General features: G+C 37.4%; 1 protein-coding gene and 1 non-coding gene across 2 annotated transcripts in view; one reads left to right on the plus strand and one right to left on the minus strand.

Annotated features, from left to right (window-relative positions):
* The window catches only part of GPC6 (glypican 6), a 757,595-nt gene that overhangs the window by 208,234 nt on the left and 531,162 nt on the right, over nucleotides 1-18,199 (minus strand). The gene's annotated exons all lie outside the window — the stretch shown is intronic.
* On the plus strand, nucleotides 11,004-11,192 carry LOC112994852 (U2 spliceosomal RNA). The gene has a single exon (XR_003262040.1). It is a non-coding gene; the product is annotated as a U2 spliceosomal RNA (small nuclear RNA).

An 18,199-nucleotide genomic window follows, 5' to 3' on the forward strand; every position in this document is an offset into this window, starting at 1 on the left:
GCTTCCTGGCAATTTCACTTTTTTCAGAAGTGTAGCTAGAAGAAGAGTTAGAAAATACAGTCCCTAGTTTTATATTATATTTATATCAATCATATATCATAAATACATGAAGTTCCTTGGGTAAATGTTATTTCCTCATCCTTTCACCACAAGTTTAAGCTGAGAGGGAACTAGCTATCTAACCTCTGCCAGAGGTTCAAATGGTATCTTTCACTTGTTAGGACAGGACCCTAATGGCAAATCAGAATATTTATTTACAGTGCCCAGTGAATCTTGAAATCTTTTCATTGCCTACCAGAACAGCTTTAACAAGAGTACTCCCAGGAACAGTCCACTTCCAAGTAGTCAGGATAAATTCTTACTACTCAGAAAGAATGAACTGAACCTGGGCTTTTCATATCTTGTCTGAATAGTTTAATACCTACCGTACAAAACAGTGGCATAATCAACAGCATTTTAGAAGATAGGAATGTCTCCTGCTTCTGCTCTGAGAGAAGTAATGCTGTTTTTAAGATAAAAGGCCAAGCTGTGATTCCAAGCAGAAAGTAGTTGTAGAAAACTTCTACAGACAGGCTATCTTCAGCCTCTGACGGAGACCAACACATGCAGTTCCCTACTGATCTGCTGGATGTTGCAGATGTGTGTCTCGGAAGTTGCTGTGTTGTTGAAATAAAATGCAAGCATGGATCAATTGCTATCTCTGAGGCCAAGTAGCAGGCACTGGCTTGCATTCACTATGATCAGGTCTAGCCCCTTCTTGTCCAAGATGGCCATGTCCCATACTACACAATGTTTGGCCCTATATCTCCTCTGGGCCCCACATGGTGCCCGAGTAGATTAAAAACATAATTATTATTTTTTTGTAATGGTTATTTTTCAGTTCAAAGTGTTTGAAATAATATGCGGCAGTACCGCAGACAACAGGAGTAGCAGGAAACTAAATTTAATGTTGCATGTTTTGATGTGAGACAGGAGGTTACATTTTCTAGTGCAAAGCCTGCTTGGGTTAGTGATGGAAAGAAAGGAGGGGGCCAAAACAGGACAGATATCTTCATGCAGCCTACTGGAGGCAGTCCCTGTAGTGAAGTACCCTCCAAACAGTGCCTGGGCATTGCTCTGGAGAAAGCCAGTTGGACAGGTCCAAAATGGATCCCAGTGGTGGGTTTACGAGTGAGCTGTAACCTGAGCAGTTGATGGGTCCAATTCTCAAGCTTGCTCCAAATCCTCCTGGTTTTTACCAGTGATGATGTATCTTTATGTGCCCAACTCTTCCTGTGGCAAAGGGCAGCTAGAAAATAACTCAGCTACTTTGGAAGTCTGAGGACTAAAAGTTAAGTGCAGTGTTACAACAGTTAAGTGCCTCTGTGAATCTAACCTTCAGTAAGGAGCCGAGTTTCAATTCTCAGCTTCCTCCTGTAACTCTTTTTTCCAGAGAATATAGTCAGGCCTTTTTCCTCCCTTAACAACAGCTCAAGTATCTGTCAGGTAAAAAATTATCACATTTCACTCTAACATTAAAAGTCCTAGTAAAAGAACAAACACAGAAAAATTCAGCATAGAGTGTGAGTATTTCAGAAAGCTATGAACATGTGAAATCTGGAGATTATCATAGAAAGTTGCTTTTCAACCATATATAATTTGCCTGCTATTTCTTGCTGCTGGCAAATTCTATGGAATGTATTTTCAAAGCCCATTTCTCATTTCATTTTCAAAAAAAAAAAAAAAAAAAAAACCTATACCCAGAATCTCTCTCACCTAATAATACTTTTTTGTAGACCAGTCAAAAGACTTCCATTCAGAAGAATTCAAAACCTGCATTTGCTGAAGAGAGCTGCTCCTCAACTCAGGAGTTTCATCAGTTTAGCTCTAAATAAGATTTGTCGATAAATAGGGCTGGGTATTATTTGTTTTTGGCTTTTCTTGTCTTTTAAAATACTTTATAATTGGCCCTATGCTAATCAAAGCAGAAAAATTTGCACAGATTTCAAAGTCTAGAAATAACTAGTCCTTATGTAAATCATATATTATAAATCAGTCACATCACCCTGAATGACATAACTGGGGAAACAGTTATAGAAGAGTCATTAATTAAATCATGTTGTCTCCCTGACCGACTAGGACATCTTCATTTTATTGTAAGCATACACAGATTGCAGCATGTCAGAAAAGTGCCCTTCTGAGCTTTGACTGAGCCTAGTAGCTGCAGGACATGTTACTTTACTGCATTTTGTAACATTTTCTGACAGCTTCAGCTTTATCTAAATGCATGTTTTTGCATACATGCAAAAAATTTAAAAGCAAGATTCTTAAGGGCTTCATTACTGAACACTTGTTTTCCCCCACAGAAATTCTAGAAGGAACATTATTTCATCCAGAAGACAGACTTTGCAATGGTGAACTTGCAAAAATAAATAATTGAGGAGAGAACTTTCTTGGGTAAAAGCCATGAAATTGTACTCTCTCAAACCATCAAATTTGCAAGGGCTCTGCTTTGTTATGTACTTGACCTGTTTTTATGATCAAAAGCCTGGACTCTGTCAACTACATAGACTTAAATCTTTCTTCTGATATAAAAAAAAATCAAATAAACTGGTTAAACAACTGGTCATCTTTCAGAGGGTCAAACATACTGACATTCAGTTTCTCTGCTACTATTTACAGGAGATTTCTTACCGAAATAGCTGGTGGATGTTGTCTGGTAATAAAGTAATGGTGTGGTAATAAAGTAATGGTGTTCTTCCAAAGTAATATTGAATGCACCTAAACTCTGGGTATAAAGCAGTACTTAGGTCCAGATCCTCTCATTTTCCTGACATACAAAAAAATCTGTCAAGTATGAGCAGAAGGAATCAAAACTGAGTGCCACCCTAGAGATGACAGCAGGGGACACGACTCCTTCCAGCACTTCCTATGGGCCAAGGAACTGTCCAGGTGACGTCTCTCATTGTGGATCGCACAGAGCTGCCCTGTAGCATAAAGACCTGGGGAAAACTGCAGGGAGGAACCAGTTCATTTCTAGCCAGCTGGCCCAGGAATTAGGATACTCTTTAAAACACCCCTACACTAAAACAACCTGTATTCTGGGAAGGAGAAGAGGATTGCATTCTATTCCTCACAAGCTATACAAGTACTTTAACAACCAGGCTACTGGATAAAAAGTGGAAACTTTTACTTCTATTCTCATTTGGGGTTCAGAAATAGATAATAGATTATTTGTTCCATACGAGTGGGATTTCCACAAGCGGGTGAGGCATATTCCTTCAATCCCAAGTAAGTGGATCCTAACTGGAATGGGTTTTAAAATGAATCTCTCTGTTTAACACTTCTGTGTGGGTTAGACCATCTTTCTCCCAACCCAGCAAGGTGATGTTGTGTGTCCCGCACTGACATGGTGCACTGTCTGAGAAACTTAGGCACTGCCACCCCAGTGTGACTTTTTGGATCTCTCCCTAGTCTGTCTCCAATTTACTAATCTGAAAGGAAAAATGGGTTTAGTTGCTCAAGTATAGTGTTGTTTATAGCCTAATTATCTCAAGAGTAACTAGGGCTTGGGCTAATATAATATACTGTTTATGTATGTGGCAAGGTCAGAGTCTGATCTTGTATATATTGGCATTTCTTGACTAATTCTAAAGGAAAGCAAAGGAAATGCATAGTCCACTAATCGCAGTTCTCCCATATTCTTCCTCCAAAAGGTTAACGTATCTGTGGACAACTCCACAGTCTAGTTCTAGTATTTCCCATACAAAATTATACTAAAATAAATTGGGGCATCAGGGTTAGAAGTTCATGCTTGTGAATCTCAGAAGAGAAGGACAAAGAATAAGTTTTAAAATAATTTAAGAATTGCTGATTATTGTATTCCACCTGTCAGAATTGAGGAGACCTTTTCCTACATGCAAAAGATTAATTTCTGATCTCATAAAATGATTTAAAACCCATTGTAACTTCGCTGAAATATTTACAGTGATGCAACTCGGATCAGAATGAAATATATCATGAAGTACACCTTTTAGGACATGTAGGGTTGCCACAAACTTTAAAATCACCTGTCCTGAGAGCCACAGGTCTTTTTTTCCTGCCCTTTCATGTCCAATTAACATCAGTCCAAAGACTAAACTTTAGTCAAATCACTCACTACTTTAAATCATGTATCTTTGATACTCTGACACTATCTTCTTGGCAGGATACAATTACTCCCTATTGATTTTCTTTTTTTTATTAATGGGGAAAGCAGGTAAAGTCTAGCTGGTAATGATGTTTTTCTTCCTTTCTCTGTTTCTTTTCTTCAAACCATATTTGCTCTCTGCTGGATCCAAATCATTCATTTTTCTCCTTGTCCATATTTTGGCTATTTTCATGGGCACTGTGCTACTGCTGATTTCATTTAATAATCTAGATGTCAAGCAGTAGTTCCAACAGCTTTCAGCTGAAGATATGTCTGTATGTGTGTATATATATATATATATATATATATATATATATATATAAAATTGGAACTATACAGAAATAGTCATAAGATATTTGAATGCTTTACTGAAATACTTCTCATGGTTTCAATCTGACTCTTAGCTGCTAAGATCTCAGTTCACTGCTCTTATAGCATTATCTATCTGACACACAAACAAAAATACTGCATCGGCCATACTCAGTTGGGAATTTATATTGTAGAAGGTCAATTTGAGAATAGTTGCTTATATCAAACAAAAGCCTAGCCTAACACCAACTTCCTACAGATAAAAATAGTTATCTTTTTAACAATTCATAGCTAGATGACTGAAAGCTAGAAGGCCTTTGTACAACTGTCTTTTACTGTTTGTGCCTGAATTACACTAAAATAAAAGTAGAATGCTACAGCCAGTTAAACAGATGCAACATGCAGGCAATTCTGGAATGGTGTATCTCAAGAATAGGATAGCATAAGGTGTACTAAATTTAAGTTTAGTCTCCTCATATCCACTGAAATATTTATCTAGAAAATATATCATTGATAGTTGAATATGCTCATTATACTACTAGACATGATTTTAAGGAAATATTTGAACCCTAGAAAAGCCTTCTAAATGGAAATAAGAAATATATTTCCTATCTGATATTGTGCAGCACTAAGCATTTACCCCATGGCAACTCAAAGGAATCCTGTCACTTTTTTCTCAAGAAAAGGAACTTTTAGCCATTGTTCTTGTCTAACTCAGATGTTCTGTTCTATTATCTGTGATTTTGTAAACCTGAAGATTATGATAACTGTATTTCTTTCCAACACCTACTAAAATTCAAGGCATTTTTAATACTTATTTGGTCATCTCAGCCTGTCCATAGCTATATTTACACACTTGTTTAGTCCAGGAAGGTGGACAAATATTGCTCCTCCATTTTACAGAAGAAAAACTGAAATATCACAGAGCAAGTTTTAAAGGTATTTAGAAGGATAAAACCCTGGAAGTCATGCACCAGACAAAATTTTCAAAGCTGCTCACAAGTATCACTGATCTGTGATTTGCTTCAGTTATCATTGCACGCAAACAGCTTTTAGGAAAATAAGGACTGCCAATATGTAAATGATTACCTCAGGAATTTGCACATCAAATAGTAAATCATTGTTGGAGAGGTGAATTGTGAAAGTCCACAATTTTTCCATAGAAGTCAAGTGCAGAAAACATACGGACAAAATGTTCAGATGTTCATCTGGGCAAGCCTGAACAGCTTTTCCAGGTGAAAAGAATATCCAACTTCTCCTATATTTAGGGAACCAGGGAAATTGCTTATCAGATTATTTGAATACAGAAAAACCAGATTTAGAAAATCACTTGAAACACTGCAAGGATATTTCATATAAAGATTTTTTTTATTCTTTCTTGAATCACTTTGATGCTTTAAAGCAATTTTTTTATAATACATGTTTTTTACAAACTAAAATGGTTGGATGCTCAGATGTAAATATTAAAATTGTCTCTCACAAGTCATATTTTATACGTTAGGGAAATAACCAATTTCATATAGACTGTGTTGAAAAAATGCCATTTGATTATAAATGTGATTAAAGCAGAAATTTCTTACACTGAAAATAGTGCAAGCTGAGAAAACACCACAGAAGGGGGGGATTTACATCCCATGAGATATTGCTGAGCTGAAAAATCTGTCCTTCAAATTTTCTGAAAAAAATATTTACCTTTCTCATTTGCTGTTAAAGCCAGCCCACATTAAATGGAATTTGGGGTATGGATTCCATCTGTTATTTTTCAGCATTGCAAGGGCAAAGATAAGGTGAAAAATCTTTGAGATAGTTTCTTCCTACCACTCCCAGGAGATGAGACGTTTTCTGTTACACAGAAGTAAGGGAGGAATCTCACTGCTGTTAGGCTTTTAAAATCCCACCATCTCTTCTGGAACATAAACTTTAAGACACTGTCTTAATAAAAAGTAGCTCCTATGCTTTCTTCCCAGGGAGAAGCCACTGCATCTCACTTAAAAGGGAACATGCTCATTTCTTCCAGCCTCTTGTAGAAATGTCTGTGGCCTCATCCAGATAAGAAGGCCCGAGTTTAATAAGGAAGTATGTGCTAGATTGTCAGGGTTTCAAATAGAATTATGTAAGTCAGATTGATTGAGACCAGCAACAGAAACTGCTTTTTAAGTTTTAGGAGAATGTTCACACATGGATAATTAGATAGTACAAATCTGAACACACATGAATCTTTAAACAGAAAATGTCCCAAAAAGTGAACCAAACCTCCCTTTTTTAATGCCAGTAGGAATCATATTAGTACTGCAGTTTTTGATTTTAACTCTGCAATTGGGCTTTGCTGCTTCCTGAAGGAACATGGGAGGAAGATATTAGCTCTATGATCAGTAGCCAAAATGAAGCATTGAGACATGGAGAGTGCTCCAAGACAGACACTGCACTGGGCAGCTGAGGTTCCCTTTCTGTGGCCCAGACCTGTTCATGAGAGCATTATCCCAAATGTTTGATAGAAGTTCAGCGTCTACTGTAGTTGCATGCATGTAACATAAGAAACCATTTCGGAGAACTGCATCAATCTGCATTGCAAGACAGCACTGGGAACAGTGGAAGTGGCTTCACTGACTGAACAATTCGAAAGTGCAGGAAGAGTATCAGATGCCTCTCGCAAGTCTAGAGGATCAACAGAGAAGAGACATAAATCCACAGGGTCTCAGTGCTAGCAAAGGAGACAACACAAAATAGGCTTTGATATGACTGTAAGCAAGATGGCTATAAAACCTCCTGAAACTGGCTACTTCAAGTATGGTGGGGAGCAAAACAAAACCCTTAAAGTCCAGAATTTTAGAAGAGATTTTCAGTAGGATTTGCTTGATTAGACAGGGATATCTAAATCTGACCCAAGCTCCCTTTATTGGAGTCTAGCCAATATAGATTCATCTAAGTCAAAAAGAGTCAGTTAAAATAGGTGCTTATTACTCTCTCGAGGTGCTGTAAAAAGAGTGATTAGTCCATACATAAATATCTTCATGTCTGTGCTTACAGTGAAGCAAGATGAACCCACCTTTTCTTTCCAACTAGAAAAGCAGAGGGATACCACAGAGCAATGATGTGCAAAGTTGCCTTGCAGAACAGTCGGGAGAACAGCCAAGTTGAAACAGGCATTAAGAAAGGACGGCGAGGAAAAAGTGCCAGTCCAGGCTGTGCATAATCAAGGTTTTGTGTTCACTGAGAGGAAAAAAAAGATGGTTTGAAGAAGTAGGTCAAATATTACCTAGATAACAATCATAAATAGAGGAGGAGGTCATTGATAATCTGGAAGCCAAACCCCTGCTTAAGCAAGACAGAAGACTGAGAAAGAGTTGAGAAAAACAGAAAAAAGAGAATAGCTGCCATGGCAGGAGGTAATAATCAAATCAAGCAGTTAGACATGCTGTGCAGCAGTCTCTGGAAAAGAAAATGACCTGAAGAATGGACAGTCAGCCCTACTTACAACACCCAAGAAACCTGACATGCAGAATACATACCTGAGAGCAAAGTCTTGCTGACTGCCTATCTACGTTTAACCAGGCAAAACAGAAAAGCACTTGAGATGCAAATCAGTTTCCTCAAACACAGAGAAAGCAGCAAATTTGCTCTGAACACTCATAAGTACTCACAAGTACTTATCAAAGCAAAGTCTGTTTTGACTTAAAAGACATGCCGCTCAGAATGGTATAGTGGGCTGTGGGCTGTCTTGGGTTGCGGGATGTCAGCAAGAACATGCTAGCACTAGCCCTGCTGAAAAACAAATAAATGAAGAAACTGTTGGCAGTCTTTGTCAGTGACAAGTTATGCAATGATTCAATGTGACAAGTGACAACAGAGTGACCCTACAGGTTCCAGCTCCATGCTGCTCTAAGAGACACAGAAGGAGCTCTGATGGAAAAAGGCACTTGAAAGTTTATAGTAAGGTGATAACTGTCTGAAGTTTGCTGACCATGGCAATCTCCTAGACACAGCAAATAAGAACATGCAGGTTCCTTACTGATGCCTTCCACAGGACTGATGAATTGTTTGGGCTGCATAACAGTAGGAACTAAAGGATAGGGACTGGGTGGACTAAGACTAAAAGGATGATATAGAGAGAGTAATGAAACTGTAGAGAGAGTGAAGTAGGCAACTCCAAAGCAGATCGCTTTATCTACTTGATTAGCTTCATCATATCCCCATCATGAATGTGGTTCAAAAAGGGTAAAATGGCAAATTGGCACTTGGAATTTGGCAATTGGAAAATATAATTCCAATATAAATATATATATATATATATAAAATATATACATTCTAATATAAAAAATATAATTCCAATATAAATTGGAAAATCTGGAAAAATAAAGGAACCTCCATAGAAAGAAAACATATTTTTTCCAGATGCCTATATTCTTGGTCTTTTTTCATGAACTTTGGAAGGCCAAATCACAAAAAAATGCTGTGTTTTGAAATGAAACATTAAATCTGATTGTTAGCAGTAAGCTGACCAAACCTTGTCAGAAAAAAGATGGGAGCAAAAATATAGTCATCACCTCAGCAATGACTGTAAAGCTTACTTTAAAGATTGGCTATTTGCTCCAGCCCAGCAGAAAACAAGATGTTGGTCATCTAGGACACAACAGAATATAATGCTAAGGACCTTGCTTCTGTTTCTTCTGTATTTAATGATATGAATGAAGAACAAGATGGAGCACAATAGACAGGACAGCAAAACAAATCCTATGTGGATCATATGTAAGTACTGAGATCAAAGATAAACATCTTAAATTATTTTGCTGACTTCTAAAATACAGAAGGGTATTAGATCTTTAATGTATCCCAGTAAGGATCTAGTCAGATACATTGCTAGTTTCTAATACTCAAGTGTAGGCAATTCATTATGATACACAATGTCTTGGTAATATATTCAGGGTAGTATGCAAACAGAGAGATGCTTATAAATAGCTCACCATCTCTTTATAGGATCCATAAATGCCCATTCCATTATGTGGGCCCAAATCATGCGAGGTCACCTTATAGCTCCATGTTCACATTTCCTGTTTTATAGTCTTTGAAATCCTCTTGTTAAACTTTCACAACGCTACTTGTAAATATAAATATCATATATAAAATATTTAACAGATGCTCAAGTGCACCTTGGGATGATGGCTATGGTCTGGAATGACCTGTTTATGGGAAGTGTGCCCACATTTCTGCTGAGCATTGCACTTGCAGCTGTTGGAATTGCATAGTAGAAAGAAAGTTTGCATCTTCTCCCCATCACATTTTTTAAAAATTCCCACCTGATAACTCTTTCCCTATGGATACAAAATTAAGCAACAGAAAGGTCCTCAGAAGTGTCTGCTTGTCCTACTTCCAAGTGACTATAAGAGTTGTACAGTGGGGATTAAATGAAGACTAGTTTAGGAGAATGAATGTCTCTATAATAAGAACACAGGGATACTTCTCAGTACTTTGACCATGATTTGTCTACTAAAGAAAAAAACATGGTCCAGAGTATTAGCATGGGTGAGTATATACATAATATGAACTCAAGTATATAATTTTCCTGAGAATGTTTTGTTGGATCTTAGCAAAAAGAGTAGTCCTGTGTTAAAGATTCAAATTACTCCCTCCTTCACATTCATGTGCACATAAACATATAAAAACTAAACTTGTGTATGAATATAGTAAGATTATATGCATTGTCTTGTGCCTTGATAGTTAACAAAGCAGTGAACTGCACTAGCCAAATATCTTTATTATAGCTAGCATTAAAATTATAGCTCAGATATTATCATTTTTAGAAAACATTCTAATGAAAAGTAAGGACATTGTAGCAATTGCTTGAAATAAGCAAGTACCCAATGAGGGAAAATTCTTTTGAGTTTAAATTGGTTATTTGTTCACAGTTGCAGAAAGCAGATCAAAACCTACACTACAAAAATACATCTGACAATCAGATTTGCCTTTTCCTTTTATGTAGAGATAGACTAAGGTGAAATTTAATACTAAATCTCGATTTAATCTACCATGAAGTTTAGGTTGATGAGCAAAACAGAAGTAGAGACTACAACTTGTATGAAAACATTCCTTTAATATTTCGCTCTTTATAAATTCTCAGCAGGTAAGCTGTTCTATAAATTTTTTATCTTTATCCAAAATTGAGCAAGAAAATACATTCTGTGTTAGACTGACTAGGCAACAGATTTATAAAAGGCAACAGATTTATAAATGTGAAAATTAAGAATAGAAATTGAACTGTGAAAAAATATAGCCTGAGATTTTTTTCTTTTGCTCAGACATTTTGCCATAATCATTTTAAACATAATCATTTCTATTATCACTACAAACTACTTTCCTTGATTTCTACAAACTAATTTCCTGATTTACAGTTCCCACTTTGTCAAGTACAGAAATCACTCATTTACATGTTATGGCTTAGATCTGTCAACAGCCCTTCAAAACACTGATCCTATATCCTTGCTGGGATGGAAGCGCTCTGCAGTATATGCTGAAGCCCCTGTCCCAGATGAACACTTCCCAGCCTTTGGCTAAGATCAAGTGCATCGTCTGTTCTTACTGATTAATATCTGATACATCCTCAGTTTGGAGGTTTTATGTTAAATGGATTTGGGGTGCTGGGGGAAGAAGTAACAGCTTTCTCCATCCACTCCATGCATCAATCTGTTATCACAGTGCTTACAGGTACCGTGGCCACACCACAGCTGCACAGCAGGATGTGATAATTGCATGTGTAACCACCCAATGTGCTCTGGTTTCTTTTAGATGGCATCTGGATTCACGGTGCTCCCATAGATCATCTGGTGGGGGCAAGCAAGGACCACCGCTCCACACGCCCCACCTAGCACATGTGCTCCACGGGGCTGACACAGTCACTGCGTCACTCCTCATGGGGGACTGCTGGCACCTTGGGTCAGGGCTACGGAGTGTATGGAGAAAGCTGTGGTAGTCAACTGTGGCAGCTAGATGGGTCCTTGCCCCTGCTGGTGTCACTCTTCCTAACAGACTTTCACACTCCAAAGTAAATTAGAACAGACTTAATTAAACTGTGGACTGAACTGGACCTGACTGCACTCACGATCAGACCAGGGCAGGGGTTGTTGTACATCTTCCCATGCCAAATTCTCCTTTGACACAGTGAAAGATGTTCTATAGCCTGCTTGTTAGATGTCAAATCCCCCATTCTTGCTGAATGAGAAAGGACTGCACAAATTGGACCAGATGAGAATTTGGCCCTATGTCTCTAAGTGGCAAATGACTGAACTTACAGCCAGCTAACTCAGAAAATCCAGTAGAAGTAAAATGCAGCACTATATAATGGCTACATAGCAGTAAATTTATATTTAAGCTATTTCATGCCATTTGTCTTTATCTGATTAAGCCACTTGATTTATAAAACATGCTGGAATACAATTTATATACAGCAGTATAATCTACCTAGTGGTCTGGGTTCCAGAACCACAAGGATAAACATACTCAAACCATAAAGGCACTCTCGATGCCAGATATTTATTTATAAAGCCTGCTGAAAGATGTCTCATCATTACCATCTCCATTATGGATGAACTGTCAGCTACACTACCACAACCTCTTTCCAAACCTTTTAAAGTTAAAATAGGTCTCAGCGATGTCCAACACATAAAGGTATTTCACAAGTCAGGAGAGATTTCCTCACCAGGAAAATCATTCACCTTCAACGAGGAAGACAATGGGTATATCACTGTAATGTTAGCAGTACTGTAAACCTTTGACAGGGAGGCTAAATTTTCCAGTAGGTACAAAAAAATACCACAAACATGACAGTCTCCTCTGTCATTATAGGCAGACACTGGAGCAGAGTCTCAGTCTGACAACTTTAGTCGAGGCATCACAAACCATTGTAAGAAAGCTCAATTTCACTGTGTCAGTCCAGGTAGCAAATAGGATCTTGTTTCTGACAGTATTTCCGGGAAAAAAAAAAAAAAAAATCCCATGAGAACATTAGCTCTTACAGCCTTATACAGCTGCTGAAAAACTTCTAATGAAGGAGGGGAGATGATAATTGGTTTTCTTTCTTAAATAACACAGAAGTGATGCTGCACCGACAATTGCCAAGGTTCAAGTTCTTATTCACATTGACAAGTGCAGTGAGGTTCAAAGCTCTGCAAGGTCTCCTGGACATCGTTTCCTGAACTTAAAAGATTGTTTCCAGCAGCATAAGAAAGAGTAAATTTTGTTATGCCTACTTGACTTTCAGAATCACTACCTTTAAACATACATCTCTAAACATACACTTAAACATATATCTCTACTTTAAACATAACAGCCCATTAAAGCCAACAGTGATTAGTTTCTGCAGCACCGGTATCTCTGCCCTACGGAGCAGACTGGGATAACCTGCTGATTCCACGTGTCAGTAAAACGTCATTTGATGGATAGCCTAAAAATTAATATTCGAGGTCAATTTCAACTGGGAACATGCAGTTTGTCCCTGGCTCATCAAAAGACAGTTTTCCAATTCACAGAGAAAAGATATAGTATAAAACTAGTCCTTTTTCATTGTCATTGCTTATTTTAGGTCTAATTTCACCACCACTACTCAGTACCAGAGTCCACTGTCCCACCAAGCTGCACTATGAACAGGTCACAGAATAACAGAACAAAATAAGCCAAGATTTGTCAAAAGTTTTGTCTGATGGACACTGCTCCACCATCTCTACAGACCTTAAAAAGGTGAAATTAAAAAAGAAATAGACTAAAGGAAAATAGAATCAAACTCAACAGTTTTTGAGCTTACAAAACAATACTTGTACTGTGAAGTTTTCCATACTAACAAAGCTTCCAGAATAAAGAGGACAGGTAAGGAATAGCTACCATGAATTGATGGCTAAGCCTTCTTTCAGACTAAATCCAGCAGCCTTTAAATTGCTTCTGGCTTGCAACTAGTCCCTAGGAAACCTTTCCACCATTTCATCCACGTGCTCTTTTCAACATCCTTCCCTGCCGTTGCAAAGTGGTTCCCTTCTTTCTGTTCCCCCAACCCTTTAAACCTTTTGCCCCAGGCCTGCTCAAATGCTTTTGGGCAGCCTCTGCTCCTCCAGACATGGACCTGGAATAGAGCAGCCAGAACAAAGCAAACGGGCAACTCCCTACCCTCTTGCTCCATTTCTGAAGGAACACAACACACAATGCCCAGCAAAATGTCAAAAACAGAAGGCACACCGTCTGTCACAGAACTTTATACTGGGCTCATTACGGGATTGGTCCTCAGGTCACAAAAATAATATGAAATTGTTAAGCACTTGATGCACCTTTCATAAGTGGTGTGGTCTGAGTAGTGGTTCTGTTGGGCCTATATATCTACTGGCCATAGGTCACTGTAGGTAATAGCCCTCTGCTTCACAGCAGGTGAACGGTCTGTCTGCAGCCTGCTCCTTGCCATCAGCTTTGAGCTGGAGGTGTGGGGTTAATCTCAACTAAGTTTATAAATCTACAACCTAGTCATCTACATCTGATTTAGTTTAGTTATAACCAAAATTTCTCATTAACTTGTCATAAAATTTCAGTTTCACTGAATTGTGGTTTTTCCCTCAACAAGATTATTATTTATTTAATATTCATACCCTGAGTAAGACTGGGTGTGCACTTCACTATGTGCTACACAAGCAAAGAATTGGATACTTCCATGTTCTAAAGCAGTAAAAATAATCCTGCATTTAAAATGTGATTTCTGCCCATTTTTACATATTATTCTTCAGACAATAAAATTATAATGACAACCAGCTGCATTTTCTTCATTTTTGAGCCTTCAAAATCTGTGTCATTTGACAAAATGTGGAGATTGGTCCACAAGACAACACTAACTTGTCCTCTCAAATTAAATATGAAATAGTGACCTGAATTAATGGTATCTTTTTGTTAGTCGCAACTCTGTCAAATATATCTGATTCAGAATGAAGAGAATCAAGCATGCAAAAGGGAAACAATAAAATTTTGAGTATTCAGTGAAAGAAGGTCTCATTTGAAAGATGCTTAGAACTGAACATTCCTGATAGATTTCTATTGCAACACTCTTACTGTTATACCTGTAGTCCCAGTTGTTATTTGTTTTAGCATGAACAGTAACTTTAGAAATCTAAGACCTCAGATTTTTAGAGACAGTGGAAACAATTTTTTTTTTCCAAACAACTCAAAAGGAGCTGGAAAACCATTCAAACATTGATTGGTTTGAATCAAATTTAGAGAAATTTTGATCTGAAAATCTTCAGAGATTTCAAGGTATGTTTCTTACATTTAGAGTTATTTGAGATCACAGACTATTCTGAATGGAAGGGTGAAAACACATTTGCTTACTTTCTTTCCATGAGAAAATGACAGCATGTGAAGTATAACAAATGAAATTTTTCTTGAGTGCTTATTCTCATTTTCTACTCACTTATGAACTCAAAAGAAAAGTGAAGATGGAGCCACAGACATCAAACCCAAGTGCAGTCTATTCTGGGAACCATTTGTAGTGTAAGTAAAAGTCTAATTAAATAATGACTTCATTTCAGCAGGATCCCATGATAAGAATCAATAGTGAGGCCACTGATCTTGCATTAATTTGCTCTTACATTGTCACTAAATCTTGTCACAGTCACACTTTCTTGACACCCTGAATTAACCTTCAGTATAACCTTAGCTTTAAAATGGAAGCCTGGAAAGTCTTTTCAGTTAGTTAAAACTTATTTTTTTCCCTCTCTCCAAAGACTTCAATGTCTGTTCTCTGAAATAAATTGTATTCAGGAGAATTCACACATACAAACCATCATCTTCAATTCTAAAATGTGTAAAGATCCTTCCCTAAAGAGGGTTTTCCACAACATAATGAAAATTATTATATGTTTAACTTATCTGAGACTTTGCTGAAAAGCAATTTCCTTTTCCTTTAAGCCTTGCATATTCCTTGGAAGTAAATGCCACATTTTGATCTCAATCATAAATACAAAAACACGTTAGAAACAGCAACTCACAAAGATAGAAATACAACAAATCAAACATGACTAAAATGTTACAAAAATATCTGTAAGTTTTGGGGCCAGCTGTTGATTTGTATCTTTTTTGTCATGTGTAAAGAACCTCCTGATCTTCTGGAAGCTGGTGACCTAAACCTGCAATGCATTTTTATTTTTCCTGGATTGTATTTGCTAGCTGAGACTTTGTATTCCTACAAACAGAAAAGGTTTCCTGTTCTTTACATGTCTTTACAGATTTCCTAAAAAATGAATTGCTTCAGAAAATCTGGAAGATGCTATTTTATGGCTTTAAAACTGCATGAATGCAAACATAAAACAGCTCTCTGACCAGAGTGATATACTGGGATTTATGGAGAAACAGCATTTTAAGTTCAGGGTTGGTTAAAGAAATGAGAATCCACAATGAATCTTTACTGTTCTGGAAATATAAAACATGCTCTTTCAAACCTGTCTGAAGATTTCATATTATGCAATTTCCTTTTTGGTGATACTTCATTAAGTTGCACAGAAAACTCATTATCCTGCCTCTCTGAAAAAGTCAATACAATAACTGGATCTTTTTATTAAAAGAATCAGTTGCAGATTCTTTTACTTTCCTGGAGGCTTAGAAACATCCCGGCCTTGGGAGTTCGGTGCACCCTTACCTTTACGTCAGCCAGACGCCCATGGAAGGCCTGCTTTTTAAGTAACAGTCCACTTTGATCCTGGCGCCAGACCCGTCCAGGTTGCTTTTGGCAATATACTGTATTGTTTTCCACCTTTGGCTGGGAAATGGGATAGCCAGCTGTTCACCTAAAGGGTCCCTGAGTTTTCAGAATCAGCAAGAGCCCCTGAAGTTCAGTGAATGCTCAGAAGACTGTAAAAATTGCACCAACAGAGCATAGATAAAGGAAGATTTTAGCAGCTTGCTAGGGTTTGCTGTTTTATGCTCCTATATCTATAGGACAAGAAATATGGAAGCATACTCCAGTTGACGTAATTTTTTCACATTATAATAGGCATGGTGAGGAACTCAGTTAAAAGGAGCGAAAAGTAGTATAATGTCTAGTGTACTTAGGCTTTTATGAGCTTTTTTCTTAACAATTTTATCTTGTAATATATTGTGCTACTGTTTCAGCCAGTTTGGAAATATAAATTCACCTAAGGAATAGCACTTCTTAAGAGCATCGAGAGCATAGTGGTATTCAGAGATATTTCTAATACTGTTTAGCTGTGAACACCCCAATATGCACTGCCATGATAATATCTAAACACCTGCAGTACCGCACACAAGCCAAAGTCATACTGACCGTAAAACTCAAATTCCTATTTCCTTTTGTACAGTTTCCCAATACTCGTTGTTCCTTCCATTTTCTAAATGTAAATGAGTTGCAAAACTAGAGAAATAGGACCTCAGCTGGCCAGGATCTACTGAATACTCCAACTGAGAGAGTTCTAAGGGCGTAAAGACAAGTTTTGAAAGGCTATGTATCATCCAACATAATTTACACTTTTGACAGGCTCTTTCTTCTAATTCGTGGTAGTATAGTCCTTGTTAACCATCTGTTCTCCTTTCCTCTACTCAATGATACCAGACATAAGAGGAGAAAACTGCTCAGAAGGAAGCCAGGGCAAATTACACAACATTCTTCATCCCCCCTGTGTTTTTAGAAAAATCACTGGCACACAGACCTGCACTTATTTCTGTCTTATATTTTATACATATGGATTAATGCCTGGTTCTGTATGGCCAAAGAAAAGATTTATCTGTGTTACTTAACTGGACAACGCTTCTATAAAATTTGGCCCTATGAGTTTTAATAAAAGCAAGATGGTTTGTAGTAAAGCTTAATCTACTCTACAGTATTATTTAACATCCGTATAAAAAACTGAAAGCTGTTGTGAGAGTTTGAGCTGTCAGCATTACATGTACTTTCTCCATTTCCTTAATGCTAAACATAAAAGGACTGTTTTCCAGCACTCTCAGTACCTAGCTGACATTGGCTCCTTGTATTAGCCCAGAGAGGGCAACTAAGTAAAGCAAATAACACTGAGATCACGTTCATAAGGTAGGGCCTGCCATTTCATCATCACAACAATCAGAGTATGCAGTAGTACCAAGGACAATCAAAATAGTCCCAAGAACAAAATAAATTTATCTCCAGTTATATGTGACCGGAAGATTATGGCATATTGTATTCCTTTCTCTTTTTATGACACCTTCCTATTATAAAGCTAAGGAGGATACAAACAGGGAGGTCTATTTGTATACAGGATCAGCCAACAGTTAAGAGAACCATTCCACGTTCCATACTGGCAAATTTACTACATATTTTTCTAGGAGCTAACAAGACAAAGCTAATATCTGCTTGTCCTTCATCCCATAATACACTTATTACAAAACCACTATTAAAATTATAGTCACGTCTTATTAGACAGCAGATGGTCTTATCTAAATTGGTCAGTTAATTCAAGTTCATGATTTCTTATTAATAAAGTCACAACAATGAATCAAGTTTTCCTAGAATTTTTCATGGAGCCAGCCATATCTCGCAGTTACTGACCGCTATTCCATAAGAGGCAAAAAGCTTATGGAAGGGCCATTTCTGTAAAATGGGTTACTGTGGTTCCTTATGAATCTTTATTATTTTCTCATGTAAGTGTGTTTCTACTATCACTGATAGGTGCCAGAGTCTATTATTCCATAGTGATGTATATTCTAACTCTCTGAAAA

The sequence above is a fragment of the Dromaius novaehollandiae genome, chromosome 1, assembly GCF_036370855.1.
Source record: "Dromaius novaehollandiae isolate bDroNov1 chromosome 1, bDroNov1.hap1, whole genome shotgun sequence".
NCBI lineage: Eukaryota > Metazoa > Chordata > Aves > Casuariiformes > Dromaiidae > Dromaius > Dromaius novaehollandiae.